Source organism: Gadus chalcogrammus, chromosome 7, assembly GCF_026213295.1.
Source record: "Gadus chalcogrammus isolate NIFS_2021 chromosome 7, NIFS_Gcha_1.0, whole genome shotgun sequence".
Taxonomy (NCBI): Eukaryota; Metazoa; Chordata; class Actinopteri; order Gadiformes; family Gadidae; genus Gadus; species Gadus chalcogrammus.
In genome coordinates this window covers 970656-977358 of record NC_079418.1, presented here as the reverse complement: position 1 = coordinate 977358, position 6703 = coordinate 970656, and positions in this window count along the sequence as shown.

Below are 6703 nucleotides of genomic sequence, written 5' to 3'. Positions count from 1 at the left end.
CAGAGTGAAGCAGTCTATAAGGCACATGTCAATTTTCAGCCAGTCCAAGTTATCTCTTTTTGATTGGTCACGGTTCATTTACAGGTAAGATTATGACACAATAATGTAGGCTAAGGATAGGCAAGGCAAGGCAAGGCAACTTTATTTATATAGCACTTTTCATACACAAGGCAGACTCAAAGTGCTTCACATCTAAACATTGTCATACAATTAAATAAAATAGGTAAGTAAAAGAAAAACATATGCAAAAAAAAAAATAGAGAGTTAAAAAGGCATTTTAGTATTAAAATTAGGGGATGCAAACAATTAATCGATTATCGATTAATTGTCGATAAGAGATTACTCGATTAAAATAAATTACTTGCAATTAATCGCATTTTTAACCCGTAATTCCCCAACCGTCCACGTGAGGGGGCGCTTGACGCCAGACGTACTTGACGCACACGCGGGAACACAAGCGGGATCACAAGCGAAGCAGAACAAGACAAACGAAAAGCGGGACACTACTAGCTGTGTTCGAAATCGTTCCCTATCATGGATGTAGTGCACTAAATAGGGTGCACGCCATTTTCTAGGGTGTTCGAATTCTCCGGCTTTCGTTTAGAAATGTCAACAATTTATTTGGGATTTAACATAGAATATTTAACATTCAAAATTAATTAAACAAGGAAATGTAACATTCAACATCAATACAACCTCCAGCTTTCGTCGTGAGTGCCCGGTTTGTTTACTTGATGTGGGCGCATCTGTCTGCGTCACACAAATACCCGGCGCATTTACTGAAGCAAATGACGTTTAGAAATGTTCAGCGTAGTGTCCGAAATAGTGCACTATATCATGTACACTATATAGGGAATAGGGAACGAGTGTATAGGGAACGATTTCGAACACAGCCAGTGACACGATGAAGAGGGCAAAACGGAGTGCAGTATGGAGCCACTTTAAGTTGGTTAATGACGACAAAGACGCCAAATGCACAATATGTGGAAGTATTTTGACAAATGTACTTATTGTAAGTCGCTTCGGATAAAAGCGTCTGCTAAATGCCCTAAATGTAAATGTATTTTAAAGTACAACAACTAAACGACTTCGTTGAATTACCACCTAAATGTGTCACATTCAGAAGGAAATTCAGCTTCTCAGAAGAATTGCCGCTTATCAATTAATCAATCATCGATCGATAAATGGACTGCATTTATATATATATATATAAGATATATAAGATGAAACAACTATCGATTAATGAATTACTCGATAATTTGCATCCCTAATTAAAATAGAAAATAAAGGCAAAGTTATTTAACAGAAAGCTATAGCAAACATAAAAGTCTTCAGTCTTGTTTTAAAGGTGCTCAGAGTTGGGGCAAGTCTTAAATCCTCTGGGAGTTTATTCCAGCTATTTGTTGCGTAGTAACTAAATCCTGCTTTCCCATGTTTTGTGTTTACTCTGGGGATAATTAACACATTGGTCTCAGAGCTTCTTAGTGGTCTAAAAGGCTGATGTAGTGGAAGCATCTCAGTTAAATATTTTGGGCCTAAACCATGTAGGAATTTATAGGTAAGCAACATGATTTTAAAATCAATTCTCTGATTTACAGGCAGCCAATGTAACGATTTCAGAATTGGTGTAATATGATCAAATTTTTTGGTCTTTGTTAGAACTCTAGCAGCAGCATTCTGAACAAGCTGAAGCTTCCTCAGAGTTTGTTTTGGGAGACCTGTAAGGAGACCATTGCAGTAATCAAGCTTACTAGTGATAAAGGCATGTACAAGTTTTTGTAAGTCTTCGGTGGACATGAGCCCTCTAAGTCTTGCTACATTTTTAAGGTGATAATATGCCGATTTTGTAACTGATTTGATGTGACTGTCAAAATGTAAATCTGAATCCATGATAAACCCTAGATTTCTGGCTTTGATTGAGGTTTTCAGGGACAGAGAGTGAAGGTGTTGGGTTACTGTTACGACCCAGGGTCGTCTGTGTATTTTTCAGTGTTGGATTTCGTCTGTGCTGTGGTTCCTCCCGGCCTGAAGGTGGTGTTACCACCCTTAGGCTCTCTCCCTCTCCAGGTGCTGCTCCTCCCGGCCTGAGGGTGGTGCTACCACCATTGGTGTTTCTCCAGGTGCTGGCTGTTGATTGGTGCAGGGGTTGGAGGAGCTGCTATAAATGGCCGCCGCTGGAGACAATCCTTCTCCTTTCCTTGACCCTGCTCCCAACTGCACCAGGCTTACTATGTGGCATTATGTTGTATTGTGTTTTGTTATGATAAAACTTAAGCAGTCCAGATATTCGTAGGGGTGAGTAGCTTGTTTTGTTTATCGTTGTTTTCTCCTGTTTATCATGTAGGGAGTCAGTAAGAATCCTGTGAACTTTGCTTTCTTTGGTTTGTCTGTTAGGGAAGTTAGTTTTGGGGTTAGATTGTTTTGTTTGTTGTTTTGGCTAGGCTCACCCCGAGACTACATCAATTGAATAAATCAGCTTATGCTGGACTGCAGCCCTGTGTGCCTGGTCGTCCTTGGGAGTGGGAAAAGAGGGGAGCACCATTCGTTATGTCCGGTTCCCCTAGGCCGGTCGTAACAGTTACTTTAAGCCTTTCCGTTTTAGAACCAAATACAATTATCTCTGTTTTGTCGTCATTTAGTTGAAGGAAATTTCGGCACATCCATTCCTTCACTTGCTCAATGCACTGGCACAGCAGATCTATGGGCCGATAGTCATTTGGTGATAGAGATACATAGATTTGTCATCAGCATAGCAATGATGGTCAATATTGTTATTTTGCATGATTTGCCCTAGTGGGAGCATGTAGATGTTGAATAAAGAGGGTCCTAAGATCGAACCTTGTGGGACTCCACATGTCACGTTGGTTGATTCTGATACAAAGTCGCCAATGGAAACAATGTAGTTCCTATTTTGTAGGTAAGACCTAAACCAATTTAAGACAGTGCCTGAAAGCCCCACCCAGTTTTCTAACCTTTCCAGAAGTAATGTATGGTCTACACAGTGTTGAATGCAGCACTGAGGTCAAGTAGCATTAGTATTGAGGTTTTGCCAGAGTCTGTGTTAAGACGGATGTCGTTTACAACTTTAATAAGGGGGGTCTCAGTGCTGTGCAGGGGTCGAAATCCTGATTGGAAGGTGTCATAGCAACCAGTTGATCCCAGGAAGTGATTTAGTTGCTGGAGGACAACTTTCTCAATGATTTTACTTATGAAGGGTAGATTCGATATTGGTCTGTAGTTGTTAATAATAGAGGCATCTAGGCTCCGCTTTTTTAAAAGGGGTTTAATAACTGCAGTTTCCAAAGCTTTTGGGAAATTGCCTGACTGGAGAGAGTTGTTAACTATCTGCAATATGCCTACTGCTAGGCAGTCGAAAACAGTCTTAAAGAGGTTGGTAGGTATAGTATCAAGGCAACAGGTGGATGGCTTTAGTTGTGTCACAGTTTCCACAAGATTTTGAGAGTCTATAACATTAAGGCATGCCATCCTTGCCACGTAATTTATGCCTGAACAGGGTGGTAGTCCAAAATTTTTGTTTGAAGTGGAGATATTGATGGCGGGTCTGATACCTTAAATTTTATCAATATAAAAAGCTGCAAACTCATTGCATTTCTGCGTGGAATGGAGATCAGGTGGAATTTCTGTTGGGGGGGTTGGTCAGTCTGTCAACAGTTACAAATAGGGTTTTTGCATTATTAGTGTTGGTTTTAATGATATTGGAGAAAAAATGTTTCTCTAGCATTTTTTAAGTCTAAATTGTAGGCACGGAGGCTCTCTTTATAGATATCATGGTGAATATGAAGTTTTGTTTTACGCCAGATGCGTTCAACCTTCCTGCATTCCTTTCTCTGTGCTGTTACAAAGCAGCTTTTCTCCAGGGTGCCTTTTGCTTTCCAGAAATCGTTTTACCTTATAAGGTGCAATGACATCTATGACTTTCAAAATTTTCAAATTAAAGTTTTCTACAAGATCATCAGGAGAACATGGGTTTAGAGGTGGTAGCAAGGAGATGGCCTTTTTAAAAAGTACATTAGAATCTTCATTGATATACCGTTTTTTGACAGTGTTTGATTTTGTCTGTATATCGGGAATAAAAGATATGTTAAAGAAAACACAAAAGTGGTCAAACAAGGAAGGATCAGTCAAAGAGAGATCAGAAACATTGAGGCCCTTTGTGATAACCAGATCTAGAGTGTGCCCCTTACAATGAGTAGCCTCTTTCACATGTTGAGACAGTTCAAATGTGTCCAAAATGGCAAAAAGTTGTTTTGCACACTTGTCATTCAAATCATCAGTATGACAATTGAAGTCACCAGTTATAACTAGACAGTCAAATTCTGTGGAGATGCTAGACAATAATTCTGTGAAGTCATCGAAAAAATTTGCAGAATATGTGGGTGGCCTGTAAATAATTAATAGGAGAACTCTGGGGGAGCATTTCAATACAGCACTCGGGTATTCGAACGATGGAAAATCACCAAATAACATCTAGATGAGTGGAGTGTTTTCATTGTGCGCCTGCATGTAGCCTATGGTAATGTAAAGTCTCACCAATATGCGTGCCCGACCGATATATCGGCAGGCCGATATTATCGGCCGATATTAGGCATTTTTCAAACTATTCGGTATCGGCATTTATAATGGCCGATAAATGAATATTTAAAAAAAAGAAAAAAAAGAAGTTGGTCCACCAGAGGGCGCTCTAACGCCCAAACCCGCTGATTCAGCCAGAGTTAGGCAGAGTGAATGACTGAGATCGACGGAGATCATCGGTGTTGTTCATGTGTGCAAGTGTGTTCATGGTAAGTTGGCAACTGTCACGAGACATACATTGCTTGAATAACAATTAAAAGAACATCCCCATCAATCCTCTAAAGTCGATAAGCATGACTTAATTCATGACTACCATGTCCAGTTTTGCTGTTACGTGTTGGCTGAGAGTGAAAAGGATTTAAAGGATAACTACAAATAACCAATGTTAGGGAAATGTGTTTGTTTTGTTGCGCGTTTCTGGATTTTTTTTATATATATATATATATATATATATATATATATATATATATATATATCGGCCGATATATCGGCATATCGGATTTTTTAATCACAAAATATTCGTATCGGTATCGGCCTTAAAAATTCTATATCGGTCGGGCTCTAGTACAGATCGCACGGTTTGACACTTTCAAAATGCGTGCAGTAGCCTACATACGCCAAATTACCATTTCGCGTGCATATGATACGCAAAACCCAGCATTAACTACTGTGGAGGGCCAACCCGGTATCACGCGATTGCGTGCTCCTCCGCACGAACGTTAATCTATTGAAACGTGTTCCAGAGCACGATAGTCCGACTTTTTGCGTGCTACACAGAACGAAATGTAAACCAATGCATTCTGAATGGGAGTGTTCTCAGACAATTAACGTGCTCCACAAAACGGTACGAGAGAGAGAGAGAGAGAGAGAGGGGGACAGAGAGAGAGAGAGAGAGAGCGAGAGAGAGGCTTCAGAAAGGGTGTGCGCAGATAGTACAGTGCACCCTAGTTATGTTTATGCCAAAACCACAAATGCTATATATATATATATTGCCTAATTATATATATTGCCTATAGATATGTATAGGCTATATATATAATTAGGCTATAATTATATTATTTAGCGTGTAATGAGACGATCTATAGCCAAATTGTCGAAGATCTCCGGGGATATCAGCATGGGAAATCGACGAATCAGACCCATGAACCTATAAAGAAAGACGTCATCTCAAGCGGGAGAGAACGTTTGCGGTGCTGGTTTGTGTCACGTAAGTACAGGGCTCTCATGTCTCATGCATTCGGCGTGAGACACACGCAATTCAACCCATGCACACGCTCGAACCTGGTCTCACGAAAATAACGTGACACTGTCACATTATTTAATCTATTGATCAGACACGTAGGTCTATTTTCTAAATTTTGTATTTCAAATGGACGCTAGTTGTCGTGTCACTAAGCATGACTTCCAAACTAAGGTTCTGTCCGGGAGCGGTCCCTTATGGAGCTCCGTACAGATCATTCATTGTTAAATTGTATGTGATAACTAACAAATGACAGCTTTTGGCCACCCGTTTCTACTTAAAATTGTATGTGATAACTAACAAATGACAGCTTTTGGCCACCCGTTTCTACTTAAAATTGTCTGTGATAACTAACAATACGACAGCTTTTGGCCACCCGTTTCTACTTTCAGCTTTGATACTGAGAAATTGTGACAATACACAGATATATTAAATGCAGGTGCGCTGCTCTGTAGGCAAACCGCGAAGGAAAAAAGGGTAGCTGCTTCATCTGTTCTTTTTAGAATTGTATGTCTTGATGTTTATTTTATCTAGCCATCTATTCTCTTGTTTTTGGCTATGTGAATGAACGTCCGCGTCGATGGCTCGATCGCAAGTCCAGTGTCGCGAGCGGACGTTGCTATGACATCTAGAAATCATACCGTATTTAATGGGTTGTAGCAGTAGCGTGCGGTGCCCCTTCATTTCGGTGGGGCAGAAACGACTGGCGTATGACCACACACACAATTTATATTTTTAACATGTATATTTTGAGCTACATTAAAATGTAACATGTTAAGTAAAACAAATTGTGAGTAAGAATTAATAATAAACGAATAGCCTAATGTTACTGCACGCTTTTGAAGTGCCATCCACAACACTCGTCATATG